The sequence below is a fragment of the Bos grunniens genome, chromosome 14 (genome assembly GCF_055505025.1).
Source record: "Bos grunniens cultivar Pamir isolate PY7600 chromosome 14, Bosgru_T2T1.0, whole genome shotgun sequence".
Lineage (NCBI taxonomy): Eukaryota > Metazoa > Chordata > Mammalia > Artiodactyla > Bovidae > Bos > Bos grunniens.
In genome coordinates this window covers 69,285,100-69,309,266 of record NC_141178.1, presented here as the reverse complement: position 1 = coordinate 69,309,266, position 24,167 = coordinate 69,285,100, and the positions used below count along the sequence as shown (strand labels likewise).

Below are 24,167 nucleotides of genomic sequence, written 5' to 3'. Positions count from 1 at the left end.
GCCTGCCAATGCAGGAGACATAAGAGACGTGGGTTCGATCTCTGGGTTGGGAATATCCCCTGGAGGAGGGCATGGCAACCCACTCCAATATTCTTGCCTGGAGAATCTCCATAGACACAGGAGCCTGGCAGGCTATAGTCCCTAGGGTCTCAAAGAATCGGACACAACTGAAGCAACTTAGCACACACATATTACAAATTAAAATTTTTTAGTGGTTATAGGAACCTTTACCAGCCTATTAAATCTTGACTGAATGGTGGTAGTTTGTGGGTTTTAAGGAGTTAGTCCATTTCTTTAATGTTGTCAAACTTATAAGCACAAAGTTGCGTTATTCTCCTATTATCCTTTTAATGGCTGCAGGATCTATAGTAATATCCTCTGTTTTATGCCTGATGTTGCTGATTTATGTGTTTTCATCTTGTATCTTTGTCAGTCCTGATAAAGGTTTTATAGCTTTATTGAAGAAACCAGCTTTTTGTTTCACTGATTTTCCTGTATTGTCTTCCTGTTTTGAATGGTATTTATTTCTGCTCTTATCTTTGATACTTTATTTTTCCCTCTTGCTCTGTGTTTATACTGCTCTTGTTTTTCTAGGTTTTTATTGATTTATTTATTTTTGATAAGAATCCAGATTATTGATACCTATTATCATCTCTGATGTTTTAGGTACTATAAATTATCCTTTAAGCATGGCTTAAGATAGGCCTCACATATTTGCATATGTTGTATTTTTATTCAGTTCTGTGTATTCTTAAAAGAATTTTGCTTTGAGACTTCCTTTTTAATCCATGTGTTATTTAAAAGTGTGTGTCTTAATTTCTAAGTATTTTGAGATTTTTCCTACTGTTGTTTACTGTTGATGAGTTTTAGTTTGACTCCATTATGATTAAATAATACACCCTGTATGATTTCAGGTCTTTAACATTTGTTGAGGCTTGTTTTATGGCCTGCCATATATATGTGTACTGGTGCTAGGTCACTTCAGTCGTATCCAACTCTTTGTGACCCCATAGACTGTAGCCCGTCAGGCTCCTCTGTGCATGGGATTCTCCAGCAAGAATACTGGAGTGGATGGCCACGCCCTTCTCCAGGGGATCTTCCTGACCCAGGGATCGAACCCACATCTCTTACGTCTCCTGCATGGGTTCTTTTACCATTAGCGACACCTAGGATGCCTGTACATATATATATATATATATATATATATATATATGTGTGTGTGTGTGTGTGTGTGTGTGTGTGTATACAGTAAATATATATATATTAGTAAAATCAAAAGCAACTAGATAAACTATATATGATACTGTTTTCATTTAAGATATTATTATCATCAATGTTTCAGTTGATATATGTCTGTATAACTGGATTTTTTTTTAATGCTTTTGGTTGCAAGAGTTACACGCTGAATGGAAACTAACTTTAAGAAGCAAAGTCCGAGTTAAAAAGTTCACATAACTGAGAAGTTTCAGGATGGACATTCTACTTTTGGACGTAGCCGAATCAAAGGAGAGAAAAGTCATTCTCTCTTGCTTTTTCTCCTTTGTCCCACCTCTGTTTTCTCTATTAACTTTATTCTCACTCATACTTTTTCCACACAGTGTCTAATATTGCTACCCACATTTCTTCACATGATGCTAGCTATTTCAGATAATCTAGATAGCTTATTATTTCAGATAATCTCCCCCTCGCCCGCCCACAATGGCTTCAGGGAAACATCCGAGGGTGGCTCTGATTTGCTGGGGCCTGTGTCATGTCTTCATGCCTCAGTCAGTCACTGTGGCCAGGGAAGAGATATCCTAATTGAGCAGATTGGATTGCGGTCTGACTCGATGCGCCATATGATTGACCAGCTCAGAAAGAGTAGAGTGGTGGTGGTGGGAAAAACAGTGGTGGGTAAAGAGCAACCCAAATCTTCTACAGCATCCTGAAGTCAAAAGATACTGTCACCCAAAATATATCTCCCCTTTTGTATACTTCAAGTAGAAATGATTTGAGTATGCTGCTGCTGCTGCTGCTAAGTCACTTCAGTCGTGTCCGATTCTGTGCCACCCCATAGACGGCAGCCCACCAGGCACCCCCCCGTCCCTGGGATTCTCCAGGCAAGAACACTGGAGTGGGTTGCCATTTCCTTCTCCAGTGCATGAAAGTGAAAAGTAAAAGGGAAGTCACTCAGTCGTGTCCAACTCTTAGCGACCCCATGGACTGCAGCCCACCAGGATCCTCCATCCATGGGATTTTCCAGGCAAGAGTACTGGAGTGGGGTGCCATTGCCTTCTCTGTGATTTGAGTATGTGATGAGGCGATAACAGTGTGAAACCAAAATGAATCCCCTTTTATATAGGCATCTTTAACAACCATATTTATTCTCTTGTGCATTGTTAAACAAGCAGAAATTAGTTGGTGCAAAAATCCTTGCCCCATGTGTTGAAAGATAAGTGAAAAATGTTAGTTGCTCAGTTGTGTCTGACTCTCTGTGACCCATGGACTGTGCCCTGCCAGACTCCTCTGCCCACAGAATTCTCCAGGCAAAAATACTAGAGTGGATTGCCATTTCCTTTGCCAGGGGATCTTCCTGACCCAGGGATTGAACCTGTGTCTCCTGCGTTACAGGCAAAGTCTTTCCCATCTGAGCCATCAGGCAAACCCAAACAAGCAGAAATTAGTGGATGCAAAAATCCTTGTGCCATGTGTTGAAAGGTAAGGATTATTTAAAAATATTTATTTATTAATTTGGCTGTACCGGGTCCTGATTGTGGCCTGTGGAATCTTAGGTTGGGACACTTGAACTCCTAGTTGTGGCCTGTGGGGTCCAGTTCCCTGACCAGGGATCGAACCCAGGCCCCTTGCCTTGGGAGCGCAGAGTCTTAGCCACTGGACCACGAGGGAGGTCCCAAAAGATAAGTTTAAAAATAGGCAGTAACAGGAAGATAGGACTTTAATGGTGGGTGGATGAATATACTGAAAGCACTGGAGAGGGCGTACCGCATGTCAGGAATGAAGTAGGTACGCGTGTGAACAGGCAGGAAGTCCATAGTAAGATGGAGTAAATTGGAAGTGGAATTGTTGAGAAGAAAAAAAAAGTTGAAAAAATTCAGAAAAGGAACAGAATACCAGTTAACATTTATATGAGAAGTCGTGAAAGACCACACAAGTACAAATGCAAAAAACGGGGGGCAAAGAGACCACTGCACCCGGGCAGCCTGACCTTGCTTTCCCATTGCCCCACGAGCCTCTCCGTCTTCTTTATTCCCCATATTCAGCCCTAATCTCACCTCTCCTGTCTTCAGCGTCTGCTCACAAACCTCCACTGTAGCACACACGCCCCTGTGTTGTAGTCACCTGTTTACGCGGCGCTCTCCACCTTCTTACTGTTTGCACACTTAGTCTTGAGCTCATAAGAAAGGCAGCATTGGGGTCTGAATAGGATTTGGAGAGGTAGAAAACATGAAGAGGTAATGATGTAAAAGCCAAGAGATAGGAAAAGCAAAAGCAAGTTTGCGGAAGATGAATATAGTGTTTTGGCCGAAGCAGAGCTGCCTTAAAAGATTAATCGTGTTGCGGATTTACCTGGTGGTCCAGTGGTTAATGGAGAAGGCAATGGCACCCCACTCCAGTACTCTTGCCTGGAAAATCCCATGGATGTAGGAGCCTGGTAGGCTGCAGTCCATGGGGTTGCTAAGAGTCGGACACGACTGATCGACTTCACTTTCACTTTTCACTTTCATGCATTGGAGAAGGAAATGGCAACCCACTCCAGTATTCTTGCCTGGAGAATCCCAGGGATGGCGGAGCCTGGTGGGCTGCCGTCTGTGGGGTCACACAGAGTCAGACATGACTGAAGCGACTTAGCAGCAGCAGGCATGAGTGGTAAGGGTCAGAACAAAAGAAGCCTTGGAAAGAAAGAAAAAGGGAGTGCAGATGAAAGCCTTCAAAGAGAAATCAGCAGGGCTTGGACACATAAATGACAGGTGAGTAAATGGAAGAAGACAGAATAACAGCAGTATTTTCACTTAAGTTGGTGTGGCATGTACGATGGCGTTAAGAAGAGCGAAAGTAATATTTAGGAGGGCAATGATAGGCGTGACTTTTTATGTTGACTATGAATTAATAGAGAAACATTTTCAGTAAAATGTCCGGGGCATTTAGAAAACTTAGATTGCTCTGGTCCACAGATGGAGTTGGAAGTCATCTGCATGGAGGACAGAACTGAAGGAGGTCTTTATTTTCCAGAGATTTAAAGTGGAAAGATCATTTAAATAACTTTGTAAAGAACAAGGCTACATACCTGTAAATAGTGGAAAAACTTAAAAGGGAAAAAGTAATTAGTTATTTGTATCTTATATTTAAAAAAATGTCTATTCTAATTCCATCTGTGCACTAATTCCTAGAATGAGCAAAGAATTAATTTCTTATTGTCACTGTTTTGTATACCCAGTGAATCTGAGCACTAGTCTCTAGGAATCTGCACTCTGTCTTACTTTCTAAAAAAGTGTAAATGTACATTTATTTTCTAATCTTTTTGTCATCACAAAGTTTAAAAAAAAACGAAAAACAAAAATGACTGGTATATTGATTTGAGTTTTGTCTGGTCTTTTATGCACAAATTTCACACATGGTAAAAAAGTCAGTCTTGACTGTTTGACATGTAATGAAATTTTAAAGATTCTTTTAACAAGCAATCTGCAAGATTCTTTGACATTTTTTTATTAGTTTCCCTTGAACTATCTTTTTGATTTTTTTTTTAAATGTGGTAAAAGACACATAATATAAATGTATTAATACCATCTAAAGCATTTTCAAGTGTGCAGTTCAGTAGTGTTAATTATACTCACGTTGTTATGCAACCAATCTTCAGAAATCTATAGTCGTGCAAAACTGAAATTCCATCACCATTAAACAACAATTCTCCATGTCTCCTTTCCCCTAGCTCTTAGAAACCACCATTGTGACATTTTCTTTTCTTTCTTTCTTTCTTATTTATTTTTTTTACTGTTTAACCATAGTACAAGGCATGTGGGATCTTAGTTCCCTGACCAGGGGTTGAATCCATGCTCCCTGCAGTGGAAGGGCAGAGTCTTAACCATTGGACTGCTAGGGAAGTTCCCATTATATTATATTTTCTGTGTCTCTGAGTTTGAGTACCTAGATACTTGCTGTAAATGTAATCAAACACACAGTATTTGTCTTTTTGTTACTGGATTGCTGCTGCTAAGTCGCTTCAGTCGTGTCCGACTCTGTGCAGCCCCGTAGACAGCAGCCCACCAGGCTCCCCTGTCCCTGGGATTCTCCAGGCAAGAATACTGGAGTGGGTTGCCATTTCCTTCTCCAATGCGTGACAGTGAAAAGTGAAAGTGAAGTTGCTCAGTTGTGTCCGACTCTTAGTGACCCCTTGGGCTGTAGCCCACCAGACTCCTCCATCCATGGGATTGTCCAGGCTAGAGTACTGGACTGGGTTGCCATTTCCTTCTCCGTGTTACTGGATTATTTTAGTATTCTGTCCTTTTGGTTTGTACAGGTTATAACACATGTCAGAACTTTCTTTTTATGGTGAATACTATTCTGTTATACGTTTACATCTGATTTAGTCTATCCATTCATCTATCAGTGGACCTTTGGGTGGCTTCCACCTTTGGGCTTCTGTGAGTAGTGCTGCTAGGAACACGGGTGTACAAGCATCTCTTCAAGACCACGCTTTCAATTCTTCTGAGCATATTCCAAATGTATACATGGTGGACCATACAGAAATTTGATTTTTAATTTTTTGAGGAACCACCATGCTCTTTCATGGTGACTACACTATTTTACATTCCTATAAATAGTGCAAAAGGGGAGTTGTCTGGTGGTCCAGTGGTTAGGAATCTGTCTGCCAGTGCAGGGGACACGAGTTCAATCCCTGGTCTGGGGAGATTTCAGATTCTGTGGGGCAGTGAAGCCTGTGGCCACAATTACTGGGCCTGTGTGCTCTAGAGCCCGTACTCTGCACCTGCTGAGGCCACTCACTGCATCCAGAGGGTTTCCTCCACTTTTGGACACTGGAGAAAGCCCGCATCCAGCAGCAAAGACCCAGTGCCGCCATGAAGAAACACATGTGAACATAGTGCCAGAGACTGCCGTTTTTAGCATCCTTGTCAACAGGTGTTCCTTTTTCTTTTATTTCTGTTTTCTTTTTATAGCAGCTACTTCAATGGGTATGAGCTGGATGTGTCACTGTGGTTTTGATTTGCATTTCCCTGTTGACTAGAGAAGTGGTGCATCTTTTCATGTGCCTATTGGCCATTCGTATATCTTCTTTGGAGAAACTTCTTTCAAATCCTTTACTCATTTTTTATTATGTTCCTTTTGTTTCTATTGTTGTTAAATCTTAGAAATTGCCCTTATATTCTATATTTTAACTCATTGTAGATATATGGTTTGCAAATGTTTCCTTCCATTCCTTGGGTTGTCTTTTCACTACTGATTGTGTCCTTGATGCACAAACGTGTATCCACGTTTGTGGATTGTAATTACAATATTATATTGTACAATATTAATAATTACAATATTAATTGTAGTCCAATTAATCTCTTTTGTTTGTCTGTGCTTTCGGTGTCATATCTTATGGAGTTCAGACCATGCTACACTAAAATATGACACCTTGGCATATTTTATATTTTAAGTTGAAGGACTCTGAGAAAACAGCAGAAGTAGGAAAGTTACTTTGTCCCTCTGCTCACCCTTCACCCCTAAAGTAGGTCATAATACTCTTAAGTGAGAAGTGCTTTCCCTATAGAAGCAAAGGTGCGTCCTCATCTCCAAAGACAAAAGGATGCGAGAAAGACTCCAAATAGGCCTTGCTAAGTTTCCCCCAGAATACTACACTCCCCTCATGCTCCTTGGCCTATTATATTTCTTCATGACTATCCAGTCTTCATCAAATCTGGTGTGAAAACACTCAGGTTTCACTGTTTCTTCAGATCTTGGTTTTCTTATGAAGGCTCCCATGTTTCTTAAGACTTATGTTAGTAAACATATATGCTTTCTCCTATTACTCTGTCTTGGTCAATTTGATTTTCAGAGTTAGCCAAGGATCCGAAAAACGTGTTGTAAAAAAAAAAAAAAATTACCCCGAAATTTCTTAGAAATTACAATGAAATATGTCATGAAGCTTTTCTTCTTTGTTTTCTTCTAAGATTTTTCTAGATTGAGGTCTTGCATTTAGATCTTTGATCCATTTTTACTTCTTTTTGTCTACAGTGTAAGGTAAGGGTACAATTTGTTCTTTTGCATGTGGATATCTAGTTTGTCCACAACTGTTTGTTCAAAAGGGTTCCCCGTTCCCCCCCCCCCCCCCATTGAATGGTCTTAGCTTCCTTATCAGGAATCATTTGGCTGTGATTGTAAGGGTTCATACCTGGGCTCTCTATTCTTTTCCACTGTTCTGTCTATATTTATACACATACCTCACTGTTTTGATTACAATAGCATTGTGATAAACTTGAAATCAGAAAGTGTGAGACATTTAACCTTGTTCTTTTCCAAGATTGTTTTGGCTATTGAAGCTCTCAGCTTTACTGTAATGGCACAGTTATAAAGAGGGCAAAACATAAAATTTGCAAAACATACGTGAGGATTCATCATTTTTTTTCTAAGTCTCCTAATTTTTTGATATTCAAGTAATTTTCTGTAAAGTCTTTGAAGTCACCATTCTGTCATCAGCCTTGTAAATTTATCTTCATTTGTTCACTGGAGTAACTCTTCCATACGAGCGCTGTTCTAAGTATCTGAACTGTGTTTTGACATCATGAAATCCTGCATCATTTGCAAGAAGTGCAATTCTGTTCTGAAATAGATTTGCTCTTGTGTTTCATAGTGAAAATAGTTGTTTACAGGTACTAACCAGTGAATGCTACCTCACTTGCCTCAATGCATTAGGAGATCTTTGTGTTACGTAGGGAGGGATGTGAAATGGAGACTAATTTTTATAAATTGTCAGTTGTGTAGTGAATATATTTTACAGAACTAAACTGTCAGTTTGGGGTTTCTGATGTTAAATAATCAGATAAAGATAAGTTGTTGTTGTTAAGTCCACGAGAATAGGTATGTTCTTCAGAGTAAAGTGCTTTGTGAGAAGTGGAAAGAAAACCAAAGTACACATGAGGCCCCTGACTTTTAGAGTTGAGGACAAAAATGTTGAACGTTCCTGTGTGGGAGAATGAATTTTCAAAGAATTATGAGAAGAATTTTACTAATGAAAACAGATATTAAATAAAAATTTTCAGTTTAGTTTCTCAGGAAGACTGATTAGGGAGGAAAGAGAACTATGAGATGTGGTGTAATTCTCTAAGGAAGAAAGAGGACAAGAGGATGATAGACAGAAAGGGAACTTGGGTTTCAATTTCTTTTAAAATGAGATGTAAGAGATGTGTCTCCCATTGGGCTCACATTGTCACACATGTTCTTATTTTTGTGTGCAGATTTTTTGCAGAGCGACAGTTAGAGACCATACAAAGCTTCTCAGTTTTGAATTTATATTGAACACTACTGTCTCTCCATGTTTCCTGTCCCATGAACTACTCCTGCAGGGCTTTTGTCACAGCTGGCATCCACCCACCTTGATGTTAGTTAGTAACAGCTGAGAGTATTTCCCCTTGGCTGCTACTGAGGCTAAGTTGCTTCAGTCGTGTCCGACTCTGTGCGACCCCATAGACGGCAGCACACCAGGCTCTGCTGTCCCTGGGATTCTCCAGGCAAGAACACTGGAGTGGGTTGTCGCTCAGTTGTGTCCTGCTCTTCGCCACCCCATGGGCGGCAGCCTACCAGGCTCCTCTGTCCATGGGATTTTCCAGGCAAGAGTACTGGATGGGTTGTCATTGACTGAACTGACTGAACTGAACTGAATCTAACTTTTCCAAATGCCCCCTGACATTTTTACTTTAAACTGTTTCTCTATTAATTCAAATTCAACATAAAAATGTCAAACATATCACTGCCCTTCTAAATATTACTTTCCCATTTCTCAATGTCATTGTACATCCACATTATATCAATTACATTTCAGTAAATCTGCAAAAATTACAGAGTGCATCCACCACTTTAAAAAAAAGAAGAAAGCAAAGAAGGGATTTGACAATTTGGCAGGAGCCAGCGGCTCAACCTGCCTGTCTCTCTTAGTTTACTCAGTTTCCTGGTCCCTCAGTCCCCGATATCTGTTTATATCAGGTGTTGGCAAACTTTTTTCCACAAAGGCCAGGTGGTGACTGTTTCAGGCTTTGCAGGTTATATGGTCTCTGTCACAACTGCTTTCTGTTTTAACAAGAAAGTAACAAAAAAAAATTTTTTTAATGAATATAGTAGCTGTAGATAATCTGTAAACAAATAAACATGGTTGTGTTCCAATAAAACTTTATATGTAAGAACAGTTGTTGAGTCAGATTTGACCCATGAATCATACTTGCTGTTCCTTGGTCTATTTCCAGTGGTAGACTTTGTGCTTTTTAGATGAATTTATACTTGAATCATCATTGATACTTTGGAATAAGACTGGTAAACATTTAGAACAGTATTCGTCAAACTGGCAGTTCACTGGAAGACTGGAGAACTGTGTTAAGCATGTAGATTCCTGAGTCCTGCTCCTAAAGATTCGAATACAGAATGTCTGGGGAAGAGCCTCAGCTTCTGTACTTCTAGCCCCTGGCTCTATATATATACAACAGAGTTTGAAAACTGTAAGTGTATGGCTTCAATAGATAATTTTGCAAAGACATCACATGAAATAAATCTCTGTGTAATTTGTTTAACCCACAACCCTAACTCCACGCGAGAGCCTCTGGTTTAACAAACAGACTATCCATTCCATCTCCAAACCTCGTGTCATTGTACCCTTTCCTGTTTTAGAGGCAGACACATTTAAGTGAAAATAATTACCATCAGAATACTAATATGCCATAAGCTGATGTCAGGATATTTATTCAACAGAATGCAATTACCAGTAAAATGTTATGTTCTAAATGGCATGGCTATAATCCAGTGTAGGCTTTTTAACCCCTGGTGATTTTTGTTTCATTTGATTTGTGATGAGTGGCAACCAGCATGGTTGCTGGGGGCTGGCAAAGCAAGAATAAAGGGGAAATAGCCCCATGGCCCCTACAGGCAGCTTTCAACTGCAGTATGCCACTAAATCTCCATCACCACCGGGTGGCTCTACATGATTCCGTTGTTAATTGAATTTTTCCCCAAGTAGAATGAGGGCTTGTTTTGCATCAACACAGTTCCATTGTCTGATGATTGTTGTTGGTAATGTCAACTAAACTTAAGATATTTCAGCATCCACATGCACAGGCATCATTGCTGTGACTTTGGAGTAAGAGTGGGGAAGTGCACAGAAGGACAGCTCACAGAAGACATGGTACTATGCTCACTACGCTGGTGTGGACGAGATGGTTGGGAAGGTCTCTGCACAGTCACGATGGTATCCCCTTCCCGGTGCGTTGCATCCAGAGGTGCATGAGGTTGTTGTTTAGTTGCTCAGTTGTGTCCAACTCCTTTGCAACCCCATGGACTGTAGCCTGCCAGGCTCCTCTGTCCATGAGATTTTCTAGGCAAGAACACTGGAGTGTGTTGCCATTTCCTTCTCCAGGGGACCTTCCTGACCCAGGGATTGAATACTCAGACCCATGTCTCCTGCATTGGCAGGAAGATTCTTTATGGCTGAGCTACCAGGGAAGCTCCAAAAGGGTTTACGAGGTTGACACATTTTATTACTAGTGAGGTAGACTTTGACCATGTGTTTAAGGTGGTGTCTGTGAGGTTTCTCCAATGTAGATTTAAAGTTCAACTTTGTAATTAATAAGCATCTTGTAGGGAGATACTCCCAAGGCTTTGTGAATTAGTGAGTTGGATTTCAGGAAATATCCAAAATGAACACATTTCACTCTGTGCATATGAATGATGTATATCAGAGTAATCGATGACTGAAAGTGGTTATCTTGTGAACGAATCTTAAAGTCCCTCATTTGAGATAGAAGGGTTCACCTAAAAGCCAGCTGAGAATGTCATCTCAGATGTGGGATGACCAGCAGCCCAGCCCATCTCCTCACCTCAGACTGCTTTATTCCTTCCTGACTGCCTTTAGGATGTACCATGTATCCAGAGTTCGTTGCTCTCTGATTACATTTGTGTTATAGTAGAGGAGGAATCCATTCAAGTCTTCCTCTCTTTCCCACCCAATTAACATAATTGTAGTTTGGTGTGTCGATGTCCCTCCCCCTCTGCAGTGAGAGATCTGTTTTCACTAACTTGGCCCATGGTTTTTTTTTTTTTTTTCCCCCTGATACAGAACTGAGAAACAGTAATGAAGAAATGAGAAGAAAGGGGAAGGATCCTTGCATACTGGGCCAGTTCCTAGGCTCCCATTTGCTAGAGAATCCAGGTGAAGAGAAGAAAAAAGAAAAAAAAAGAAAAAAGTCAATGACACTGTTGATACACAAAACAAAGAGCTAAGAGCTGAGAAGAAAAGCGGAAAGAGCCTGATTGACTTAGAATCTTGTAGACCATTTTGTGATTACCCCAGGAGATGGCTCGCGGGCGAGTGGCCAGAGTGCTCTGCATCTTGGTAGTGAAGAAATGCGCAGTCAGCAAGTGACAGGTAAGCACACAAGAGCCCACGGAACAGTGCAGCTGATGCCTCTGAGAGGGTGTGCCCCCAGAGCCAGGCCTCTGGGAAGAAGACCCTGTTCCAGTCACCCCTGTGTTCAGTGGCTCCTTGAACCAGGGAACGCTGACAAATCTAGTATTTTTGATAGTCAGCCAGTCCCTGTGTTCAAACCCACACAGCAAAAAAATTAAGATAAAAGAGGGACTTCCCTGGTGGTCCAGTAGTTAAGACTTCACCTTCCTGCGCAGCGGGTTGCAGGTTCAATGCCTGGTTGGGGAGCAAAGATTCCACATGGTTCCAGGCGGAAAAACCAGATATAAAACAGAAGCAATATGGTAACAAGTTCAGTAGACTTTAAAAATGATCCACATCAAAAAATTTTTAAACATCTCACACATCAGGGCCCTTCCCCATGGGAGAAGGAGAGAACCCAACTCCTGTGGGACATTCAAGACCTCATCTGCATGGGGACCTGACCACACCACACACCGGCTGGTTCACAGGACTTATTAGCCTATCCCAGACGTCCCTGTCCCTTTAACACTGGCTGTAGGGATCAAAAGTTCCTTTTGACCCTTCTGAAAATATTAGGTAATGTCAGTGCAGGGGGATAATACACTCTTTCTGCATGTCTGCCCTGGAGTGCAGCAGTTGTTGCTCTTGGGAATGATTGTGCTAATTCTTAGGTCTTAAGGCCAAGTACTACATGACAACACACTTCTGTAACCAGAAAGAAGGCAATACAGAGTGTGATGTATCTTTCTGGAGCATAAAGTTTATTAAGACTATGAAGAACCAAGGAGATGACAAGCATTATCCCCTCCCCAGCAACATGAAAGACAGAAGTATGGGGGGTGGGGAACATGCCCCAGGGCACAGTCCAGTCTCTGAAGTTTCACCCAGCAGGGGAGGAGGGGCAGCCAGGCCAGGGTGGTGCCTCTTCTGGTCGCCCCGATCACTCCAGAGCATCCTCTGAGCTGGCCAGGGTTTTGGATAGGAGGCTTTCCTGAAGGCGGTAGAGGTGCTGGATTTGAATCCCGTCATCCAGGTGGGAACATGACCAGGTCCCAGGGAGCTTTGCAGGTCATCCATTTTCTTTGTCAGGTATCACTTTATTATTAGTCCTCATGCTGGGCAGCCCACAGCAAATACATTTAGAGAGACATCTCCAGATTCTCCCAGCCACCCTCTTCTTTTTCTGGGTGAGGCCAGAGGGAGTGACTGGGGACATATTCTCGGGCTGCCCAACAAGGGTGGAGCTTCCCACATCAGGCACCTCCGGGCGGCAGTGGCTTCCTTCAGGGACTTTACCGCTGATGTCATGGGTGCCATTGGTGTTGCAGGTGTCACAGGTGATGTGGTTGTCCTGTGTACCATGGGTTTGTGAGTGCTGTGAGCGACGCAGGTGCTACGGGTGACACTGGTGTCACGGGTGCCTCTGGTGTCACGGGTGGGGCAGGTGTCACTGGTGTCACGGGTATCTCAGTTGCCATGGGTGTCATCTATGTTGCAGGCCCCAGTGGTGTCCTGGGTGCTCAGGGCGTCATAGGTGAGGCTGGGATCACAGGTGTGGCTGGTGTCACAGGTGCTGCAGGCATCACAGGTGAGGCTGGTACCTCTGGTATTGCAGCTGTCGCAGGTGCTGATGGTGTCACGGGCGTCTCTGGTGCCACGGGTAACGATGGTATCACGGGTGTGGCTGCTGTCACGCCTGCTGCAGGGGTCGCAGGTGAGCCTGGTCCTGCACGTGTCGTGGTGTTCACCGGCATGATCGGTGGCTCAGGGGCTGCTGGCATCGCGTGTGTTGCAAGTGGAGGGGGCTGGGCTGGGGTTGATGGTCCTCGCATCCGGGCAGGGTAGGGGAGTGGCAGGCTCTCTGGTCTTCTCCGTTGACTCCTGGTTCTCCTGCTGCTGAATGATCTCCCAAAGCCAGGCAGGAATAAGCATGGACATCTCAGGGCTGGGGGTAGGCTTATGTTCTTGGCTGCTGAGGTCGGAGGAAACGGCCGGCCTCACAGTGATGGTGCGGGCCCTCACCTTGGGTTCATTCATGTCACTGCCGCTGCTTATGTCTAAGCCCTGGAGTTGGTCCCTGCACCAGCCCAGTATTGTCTCCACTGTCATCCCAGGGTGCTCTTCACAGGCTGGCGGGAGTGGCTCCTCCTGGCCCAGGTTCACCCATGGATGCTGCCAAACATCTTCTAAAGTACCTCTGTTGGTGGGTTGAGTGTTAGTATTCTGTCTAGTAAGTCTATTATCTTGTTAGATAGATATTTGGGCGCATGGTAGTGACCCCTAAGCACACGCTGCCACAGGTCCCAGAAATCTTGTCCCCTGAAGGGGAGGGATCCAGTTACCATGGTGTACAGGATGCCACCGAGGCTCCACACATCCTCCTCTAGGCCTGTATAAGGCCTCCCCAGGAAGACTTCTGGGGCCATGAACGTGGGGCTGCCGCAAAATGTCTAGCTTCTTTTGTGGGTGCCACTGGTTGCTAAGGCCGAGGTCGGAGATCTTGGCGTTGTTGTTGGTGCCGAGAAGGTTGCCAAGCTTCAAATCCTGGTGCACCACGCCCCGCTGGTGGCAGTGCTGCAGAGCCGAGACCCGCTGGTGGAACGGGCTTCGGGCTACCCCTCCGTCAAGCGGCCTTTGGCCTCCAAGTAGGTGAACAAGTCTGCTCCACTGACGTACTCCATTACTATAAATAGAGCCTCCTCAGTATAAAACACTTCTAGTAGTTTCACAATATTCTGGTGGTTTACGGTTTTTAGGTTAATAAACTCTTGATTTTCTTCCTTGAGACTGGAGGAGCTCTCATTTCTCTTTTGAATGACCTTGATATGGCTACCACCTCCTTGGTCTGAAATGCCGGGCCAACTTCACTTTGGCGAATTGGCCTTCACCAATTGTGTGAAGGATCTCATGATTCTCAATATGAGCCACCTTCCTAGCGGAGATGGCCATGAGGTCCTGCATCCTTAACTATACTAACTACCACTAAGCTATACTAATTACCTAACTGTACCACCTATACCAGTAACTATACGAAGTACCACTAAGACCTTACCAAGAATGCTAACTGTTCTAATAATATTGAGTATGCTAACAGTGCTATACAAGTATTCTATTCCTCACAACTATACTAATTGTGATAAGTCTAACTATGCTAATAAACTATTAACTATACCAACTTAGGAGTGAACCAAGAGAAAATCCAAGGTGTTGGCAACACCTGTCCCCTCCCCACCAACATGATAGACAGAAGCTTGAGGGATGCGGGACATGCCCCAGGGCACAGTCCAGTCTCTGAAGTTTCACCCAGCAGGGAAGGAGCAGCAATTGGGCCAGGGTGGTGCCTCTTCTGGATGCCCAGACCACACTAGAGCATCGTCTGAGCTGGCCAGGATTTTGGATAGGAGGCTTTGCTTTAGGCGGTGGGGGTGATGGATTTGAATCCCATCATCCAGCTGGGAACATGATCAGGTCCTGGGGAGCTTGGCAGGTCATACATTGGCTGTTTCTGGTAGCACTTTATTAATAGCCCTCTTGCTGCGCAGCCCAAACAAATATACTCAGACAGACATCTCCAGATTCTCCCAGGCACTGCCTTCTTTTTCTGGGTGACGCCACGGGGAGTGACTGGGGACATATTCTCGGGGTGCCCAAAAAGAGTGGAGCTTGCCGCGCAAGGCACATGCGGAAGGCAGTGGATTTCTTCTGCAACTTTACCGTCGGTGTCATGGGTGCCATTGGTGTTGCAGGAGTCACAGGTGCCGTGAGTGCCCTCAGTGTCGCAGGGACCCTGGTGTCACGGGTGATAGTGGCAGAAGTATCATGGATGGTGCGGTCACCAAGGGGGCCACGGGTGCCTCTGGGGTCACGGGTGCCTCTGGGGTCATGTGCGAGGCAGGTGTCACTGGTGATGCAGGTATCGTGGGTGTCACGGGTGTCATCAATATTGCATTCCCCAGTGGCCTCCTGGGTGCTTAGGGCTTCATAGGTGGGCTGGTGTACCAGGTGTAGCTTGTGTCACGGCTGGTGCAGGCATCACAGATGAGGCTGGTACCTGTGGTATCGCAGCTGTCGCAGGTGCTGATGGTGTCACAGGCGTCTCTGGTGCCACGGGTAACGCTGGTGTCATGGGTGTGGCTGCTGTCACGCCTGCCGCAGGTGAGCCTGGTCCCGCACGTGTCCTGGCGGTCAGTGGCATGATCTGTGGCTAGGGTGCTGCTGGCATCGTGGGTGTTGTGAGTGGAGGGGGCTGGGCTGCGGGTAAAGGTCCTTGCCTCTGGGCAGGGTTGGGGTGTGGCAGGCTCTCTGGCCTTCTCCCTGACTCCCGGTTCTCCTGCTGCTGGATGGTCTCCCAAATTCAGTCGGGTTTAAGCATGGGCATCTCAGGGCTTGGCGGGAGGTGTATGTTCTTCGCTGTTGAGGTCGGAGGAAAAAGCTGGCCTCACAACGATGGCGCGGGCCACCATGCAGGGATCATTCACGTGCACGCTATCAATAGCACTGAGTACGTCGAAGCCCTGGATCTGGTCCCTCCACCAGCCCAGGATCATCTCACACTTTCTAGTAATGGCATTTGTCCACTGGGGAGACCTGTCTACCACCTGGAGGCCACAGGCCCCGGGACGGAGGCAGAGGCTGGATGCCCAGGAGGTAACCTGGGTGGGCGTGCTCTTCACAGGCTGGCAGCAGTGGCTCCTCCTGGCCCATGTTCACACATGGACGCTGGCAAACATCATCTAAAGTACCTCTGTTGGTAGGTTGAGCGTTTGCATTCTTCAGAGTAAGTCTATTATCTGATTGGATATGTATTTGGGCACATGCTACTGCCCTCTAAGCACACGCTGCTGGAGCTCCCAGAAATCTTGTCCCCCAAAGAGGAGGCGTCTAGTTACCATGGTGTACAGGACGCCGTCGAGGCTTCACACGTCCATGGCTGGGCCTGCCTAAGGCATCCATAGGAAGCATTCTGGAGCCCATGAAAGCGGGGCTCCCGCAGAAGGAGTCTAGCTGCTTTCCTGGGTGCCACTGCTTGTTAAGCCAAAGTCGGAGACCTTGACGTTGTTGTTGGCATCAAGGAGGAGGCTGCCCAGCTTCAAGTCCCCGGGAACCACACAGGGATGCTAGCAGTTCTGCAGAGCCGAGTCCAGCTGGCAGAACTGGCCTTGGGCCTCCGCCTCTGTCTTTGGCGTCCCTGAGGGTGAACAAGTCTGCCCCGCGGAGGAACTCAATTACTATAAACACAGTCTCCTCAGTATCAATCACTTCCAGGAGGTTGACAACATTCGGGTGGTTTAAGATTCTCATGCTGTTAACCTCTCAAAACAGTTCCTGGATGCTGGCGAAGCTCTGATTTGTCTTGGTAATGGTCTTGATGGCTACCACTCCTGTGGTCAGAACACACTGGGCCAACTTCTCATTGACAACGTGGCCTTCAATGACTGTGTGAAGGAACGCATACATTTCAGTACGAGCCACCTTTTTAACAGACATGGACATGAGGTCCTGAATCCCTAACCATACTAACTACCACTAAGCTATACTAATTACCTAATTGTACCAACTATACCAGTAACTATACGGAGTTCCACTAAGCCATCAACAAGAATGCTAACTGTACTAACAATACTGAGTATGCTAACAGTGCTATACAAGTATTCTATTCCTCACATCTATATCAATCGTGATAAATCTAACTATGCTAATAAACTATTAACTATACCAACTCAGGAGTGAACCAAGAGAAGATCCAAGGTGTTGGCAACACCTGTCCCCTCCCCACCAACATGATAGACAGAAGCTTGAGGGATGCGGGACATGCCCCAGGGCACAGTCCAGTTTCTGAAGTTTCACCCAGCAGGGAAGGAGGGGCAGTCGGGACAGGGTGGTGCCTCTTCTGGATGCCCAGAGCACTCTAGAGCATCGTCTGAGCTGGCCAGGATTTTGGATTGGAGGCTTTGCTTTAGGTGGTAGGGCTGCTGGATTTGAATCCCATCATCCAGGGGGGAACATGACCAGGTCCTGGGGAGCTTGGCAGGTCATCCATTGGCTGTTTCTGGTACCACTTTATTATTAGCCCTCTTGCTGGGCAGTCCAAGCAAATATACTCAGACACCTCCAGATTCTCCCAGGCACTCCCTTCTTTTTCTGGGTGACGCCACGGGGAGTGACTGGGGACATATTCTCGGGGTGCCCAAAAAGAGTGGAGCTTGCCACCCAAGGCACATGCAGAAGGCAGTAGGTTTCTTCTGCAACTTTACCATCGGTGTCATGGGTGCCATTTGTGTTGCAGGAGTCACAGGTGCTGTGAGTGCCCTCAGTGTTGAGGGTGCCCCTGGTGTCACGGTTGTTAGTGACAGAAGTATCATGGATGGCGTGGTCACCACGGGGGCCATGGGTGCCTCTGGGGTCAGGGGTGCCTCTGGGGTCACGTGCGAGGCTGGTGTCCCTGGTCATGCAGGTATCGTGGGTGGCACGGGTGTCATCAATATTGCATTCCCCAGTGGCGTCCTGGGTGCTTAGGGCTTCATGGGAGGGCTGGTGTACCAGGTGTGGCTTGTGTCACGGCTGGTGCAGGCATCACAGATGAGGCTGGTACCCGTGGTATCGCAGCTGCCGCAGGTGCTGATCGTGTCACGGGCGTCTCTCGTGTCACGAGTTACGCTGGTGTCACGGGTGTGGCTGCTGTCACGCCTGCCGCAGGTGCCGCAGGTGAGCCTGGTCCCGCACGTGTCGTGGCGGTCACTGGCGTGATCTGTGGCTAGAGCGCTGCTGGCATCGTGGGTGTTGTGAGTGGAGGGGCTGGGCTGCGGGTAACGGTCCTTGCCTCCGGGCAGGGTTGGGGTGTGGCAGGCTCTCTGGCCTTCTCCGTGACTCCCGGTTCTCCTGCTGCTGGATGGTCTCCCAAATTCAGTCGGGTTTAAGCATGGGCATCTCAGGGCTTGGCGGGAGGTGTATGTTCTTCGCTGTTGAGGTCGGAGGAAAAAGCTGGCCTCACAACGATGGCGCGGGCCCCCATGCAGGGTTCATTCACGTGCACGCTGTCACTACCACTGAGTACGTCGAAGCCCTGGATCTGGTCCCTCCACCAGCCCAGGATCATCTCACACTTTCTAGTAATGGCATTTGTCCACTGGGGAGACCTGTCTACCACCTGGAGGCCACAGGCCGCACGACGGAGGCAGAGGCCCGATGCCCAGGAGGTAACCTGGGAGGGAGTGCTCTTCACAGGCTGGCGGCAGTGGCTCTTCCTGGCCCATGTTCACACATGGACGCTGGCAAACATCATCTAAAGTACCTCTGTTGGTAGGTTGAGCGTTTGCATTCTTCAGAGTAAGTCTATTATCTGATTGGATATGTATTTGGGCACATGCTACTGCCCTCTAAGCACACGCTGCTGGAGCTCCCAGAAATCTTGTCCCCCAAAGAGGAGGCGTCTAGTTACCATGGTGTACAGGACGCCGTCGAGGCTTCACACGTCCACGGCTGGGCCTGCCTAAGGCATCCCTAGGAATCCTTCTGGGGCCATGAACGCGGGGCTCCCGCAGAAAGTGTCTAGCTGCTTTCCTGGGTGCCACTGGTTGTTAGGCCGAAGTTGGAGAGCTTGACTTTGTTTTGGCAACAAGAGCCCAGTACTCTTGCCTGGAAAATCCCATGGATGGAGGAGCCTGGTTGGCTACAGTCCAAGGGGTCGCTAAGAGTCAGACACAACTGAGCAACTTCACTTTCACTTTTCACTGTCACGCATTGGAAAAGGAAATGGCAACCCACTCCAGTATTCTTGCCTGGAGAATCCCAGGGACAGGGGAGCCTGGTGTGCTGCTGTCTACGGTGTTGCACAGAGTTGGACACGACTGAAGCGACTTAGCAGCAGCAATCCGGTAACAAAAAGACAAATACTGTGTTTGATTACATTTACAGCAAGTATCTAGGTACTCAAACTCAGAGACACCGAGAATATAATATAATGGGAACTTCCCTAGCAGTCCAATGGTTAAGACTCTGCCCTTCCACTGCAGGGAGCATGGGTTCAACCCCTGATCAGGGAACTATGATCCCACATGCCTGCAGTATGGTTAAACATTAAAAAAAATAAATAAGAAAGAAAGAAAAGAAAATGTTACAAGGCGGTTTTTAGGAGCTAGGGGAAAGGAGACATAGAGAATTGTTGTTTAATGGTGATGGCATTTCAGTTTTGCACGACTAAGATTTCTGAAGACTGGTTGAAAACAACGTGAATATACTTAACACTACTGAACTGCACTCTTGAAAATGTTGTAGATGGTATTAATGCAGTTTATATTATGTGTCTTTTACCACAATTTTAAAAAAATATATCAAAAAGATGGTTCAAGGGAAACAATAATAAAAATATCAAAGAATCTTGCATTCAGATTGCTTGCTAAAAGAATCTTTAAACTTCCACTACATGTCACAGAGTCAAGACTTACTTTTTAACTATGTGTGAAATTTGTGCATAAAAGACCAGACAAAACTCAAATCAATATACCAATCATTTTTTTTTTAAAAAAAACTTTGTGATGACAAAAAGTTTAGAAAATAAATGTACATTTACACAATTTTTTTAGAAAGTAAGACAGAGTGCAGATTCCTAGAGACTAGTGCTCAGATTCACTGGGTATATAAAACAGTGACAATAAGAAACTAATTCTTTGCTCATTCTAGAAATAAGTGGACAGTTGGAATTAGAATTTTTTTTAATACAAGATACAAATAACTGTAATTACTTTTTCCCTTTTAAGTTTTTCCACTATTTACAGGTATGTATTGTTGTTCTGTACAAAGTTATTTAAATGATCTTTCCACTATAAATCTCGAGATAATAAAGACCTCCTTCAGTTCTGTCCTCCATGCAGATGACTTCCAATTCCATCTGTGGACCAGAGCAATCTAAATTTTCTAAATTCCCCTGGACATTTTACTTAAAATGTTTCTCTATTAATTCATATTCAACATAAAAAGTCAAACCTATCACTGCCCTTCTAACTATTACTTTCGCTCTTCGTAATGCCATCGTACATGCCACACCAACTTAAGTGAAAATCCTGGTGTTATTCTGTCTTCTTCCATTTGCTCACCTGTCATTTACTGTGTCCAAGCCCTGCTGATTTCTCTTTTGAAGGCTATCTTTCATCTGCACTCCCTTTTTCCTTCCCTCCAAGGTTCCTTTTGTTCTGACCCTTACCACTCATGCCTAGATAAGCACAACAAACTTCTCTTTTGCCTCCTCACTTCTTGAATTTTTTCCTGTTCTAATTCTACGCAAATACATCCCTGTTAATCTTTTTAATTATTGTTGTTTGTGTGTATGTTTTTGGTTTTTGGCAAGGACACACAGCATGTGGGATCTCAGTTCCCTGACCAGGGATGGAACACATGCCCTTTGCATTGGAAGCTCAGAGTCTTAACCACTGGACCACCATGTAAATCCCCAACACTATTAATCTTTTAAGGCAGCTCTGCTTCAGCCAAAACACTATATTCATCTTCCGCAAACTTGCTTTTGCTTTTCCTAACTCTTGGCTTTTACATCATTACCTCTTCATGTTTTCTACCTCTCCAAATCCTATTCAGACCCCAATGCTGCCTTTCTTACGTGCTCAAGACTAAGTGTGGAGCACATTTTTGCTTACATCCTTCAGAAGGCAATTTTCCATGCATGGAAACCCAGAAATAAGATACCAGGATGCTTCTTAACTGTATGATCATGACTAATGTGCTCAGTCTTCATTCCAATCCCAAAGAAAGGCAAGGCCAAAGAATGCTCAAACTACCGCACAATTGCACTCATCTCACACACTAGTAAAGTAATGCTCAAAATTCTCCAAGCCAGGCTTCAGCAATACGTGAACTTCCAGATGTTCAAGCTGGTTTTAGAAAGGGCAGAGGAACCAGAGATCAAATTGCCAACATCCACTGGATCATCCCCAAAACAAGAGAGTTCCAGAAAAACATCTGTTTCTGCTTTATTCCAGAGAAGGCAATGGCACCCCACTCCAGTATTCTTGCCTGGAGAATCCCATGGACAGAGGAGCCTGGTAGGCTGCAGTCCATGGGGTCGCTAGGAGTCGGACACGACTGAGCGACTTCACTTTCACTTTTCACTTTCATGCTCTGGAGAAGGAAATGGCAACCCACTCCAGTGTTCTTGCCTGGAGAATCCCAGGGACAGGGGAGCCTGGTGGGCTGCCGTATATGGGGTCGCACAGAGTCGGACACGACTGAAGCGACTTAGCAGCAGCAGTAGCAGCTGCTCTCTTCACTATTCCAAAGCCTTTGACTGTGTGGATCACAATAAACTGTGGAGAATTCTGAAAGAGATGGGAGTATCAGACCAACTGACCTGTCTCTTCAGAAACCAGTATGCAGGTCAGGAAGCAACAGTTAGAAGTGGACATGAAACAACAGACTGGTTCCAAATAGGAAAAGGAGTACATCAAGACTGTATATTGTCACCCTGCTTATTTAACTTCTATGCAGAGTACATCATGAGAAACATTGGGCTGGAAGAAGCATATGCTGCAGTCAAGATTGCCGGGAGAAATATCAATAACCTCAGATATGCAGATGACACCACCCTTATGGCAGAAAGTGAAGAAGAACTAAAGGGCCTCTTGATGAAAGTGAAAGAGGACAGTGAAAAAGCTGGCTTAAAAGTTTAACACTCAGAAAACTAAGGTCATAGCATCCAGTCCCATCACTTCATGGCAAATAGATGGGGAAACAGTAGAAACAGTGGCTGCTTTTATTTTGGGGGGGCTCCAAAATCACTGCAGATGGTGACTGCAGCCATGAAATTAAAAGACGCTTACTCCTTGGAAGGAAAGTTATGACCATCCTAGGCAGCATATTAAAAAGCAGAGACATCACTTTGCCAACAAAGGTCCGTCTAGTCAAGGCTATGGCTTTTCCAGTAGTCATGTATGGATGTGAGAGTTGGACTTAAAGAAAGCTGAGTGCCAAAGAATTGATGCATTCGAACTGTGCTGTTGGAGAAGACTCTTCAGAGACCCTTGGACATCAAGGAGATCTAACCAGTGCATCCTAAAGGAGATCAGTCCTGGGTATTCATTGGAAGGACTGATGTTGAAGCTGAAACTCCAATACTTTGGCCACCTGGAGCAAAGAGCTGACTCATTTGAAAAGACCCTGATGCTGGGAAATGTTGAGGGCAGAAGGAGAAGTGGACAACAGAGGATGAGGTGGTTGGATGGCATCACCGACTCAATGGACATGAGTTTGGGTAGGCTCTGGGAGTTGGTGATGGACCAGGAGGCCGGGCGTGCTGCAGTTCATGGGGTTGCAGAAGAGTCGGACACGACTGAGCGACTGAACTGAACCCAACTCAATGTGCTCAGTGCGTACAACCACAACAAGCAGTTGTTATTTATTGAGTGCCCACTATTTTAAGCACTTTCTGTTTACTAATAATGGCCATCATTTGTTGAGTTTTTCTTATGTGCTAGATCTTAAACACTGCAGGAATGAGTCCACATATATTTCTGTAAGGCAGGCAGGATTATTAGCCCATTTTTCCAGGAGAGGAAATTAAGGTAGAGAGAAAACATACAACTTAAAGAAAGTGGCCAGGAATAATGGGCAGAGCTAGAATTCAAACCCGGCAGTCTAGTTCCTCAATCTACGTTCTTGACCACGACCCTATGTTAAATTTTAATGTGTCATTTAGTCCTACAGTAACCCACAAGGATATATATTGGCTTGCCTACTTTGAAAATTAACAAAATGAAATCCAAAGAAGATAGGAAATACCTTCAGTCACAGATATGGTTGAGTGGTAATGCTCAACTTCATACCCAGGTCCATCAGACTCCATTAAACATTATTTTATATGCTTGTGCTCTTGAGTTCAACACAACTACCTCTGGACGCTTATTATGGGAATTAATTAAGACCACCATGTGTTTCATAAATGCTAATATACTATACTGAATGTTGGATTGAATTTCCTGTGAGCGCACCGCTAACTCATCACTATGCCTATTAGCATTAGACAAATAGTCTCTCAAGTGCAATCCTGTATGTCTATCGGTCTGTTTGTTGATTTTAAACTGTAACAGTTTATGTATAAGTTAAATACACGCATTATTATACTAATATATCTTCAATCTGCCACATATTAGCTAATTGCTCCTGGCAGCTTCTTATCTTATCTGTGCCTCAGCTTCCTCATTTTTAAAATAGAGACAACAGTATTTACATTAGGTGTTGTGAGAGTAATTAAAGTAATTAATAGAAGTAGAGCATTTACAACAGTACCTGGTACATAAATAAAATGCATAAAAAATAAAATGCATAAAACACCTAATATGATTGTGTATAAGAAAATATACAAAAATAAACTTTAAATAAAATAAGAAATGAGTTAAATAAATTTTATTTTAATGTACTGATTAATGATATAAACTTTCCTGCCTTACCCTAAAGTACTACTAATATCACTAATTTTAGCAACGAAGTATGATTGAACAAGTACCACTGCTTTTTA

General features: G+C 44.7%; 3 protein-coding genes and 3 pseudogenes across 6 annotated transcripts in view; 2 read left to right on the top strand and 4 right to left on the bottom strand.

Moving 5' to 3' along the window:
• The window catches only part of LOC147359629 (uncharacterized), a 675,420-nt gene that overhangs the window by 252,571 nt on the left and 398,682 nt on the right, over window positions 1-24,167 (top strand). Inside the window, exon 6 of one of the 3 annotated variants that reach the window (XM_086337323.1) lies at window positions 11,315-12,394. The exons of the other annotated variants lie outside the window; for them this stretch is intronic. The gene's annotated coding sequence lies outside the window, so the exon portion shown is untranslated. Of the gene's footprint in view, window positions 1-11,314; window positions 12,395-24,167 lie in introns of those variants that run through there. 3 annotated transcript variants of the gene reach the window in all.
• Window positions 11,490-24,167, top strand: part of LOC147359637 (uncharacterized) — a 37,635-nt gene continuing 24,957 nt past the window's right edge. Inside the window, exon 1 of the mRNA XM_086337234.1 lies at window positions 11,490-11,623. The gene's annotated coding sequence lies outside the window, so the exon portion shown is untranslated. The remainder of the gene's footprint in view (window positions 11,624-24,167) is intronic.
• On the bottom strand, window positions 12,388-18,902 carry LOC147359638 (uncharacterized; annotated as a pseudogene). Its single transcript, XR_015140981.1, has one exon. The product of XR_015140981.1 is annotated as an uncharacterized LOC147359638 (transcript).
• Window positions 12,489-14,608, bottom strand: LOC147359640 (serine/threonine-protein kinase MARK2-like; annotated as a pseudogene).
• The window catches only part of LOC147359635 (uncharacterized), a 63,840-nt gene continuing 54,092 nt past the window's right edge, over window positions 14,420-24,167 (bottom strand). The window contains exon 6 of the mRNA XM_086335655.1: window positions 14,420-17,082. The gene's annotated coding sequence lies outside the window, so the exon portion shown is untranslated. The remainder of the gene's footprint in view (window positions 17,083-24,167) is intronic.
• On the bottom strand, window positions 15,167-16,194 carry LOC147359639 (uncharacterized; annotated as a pseudogene).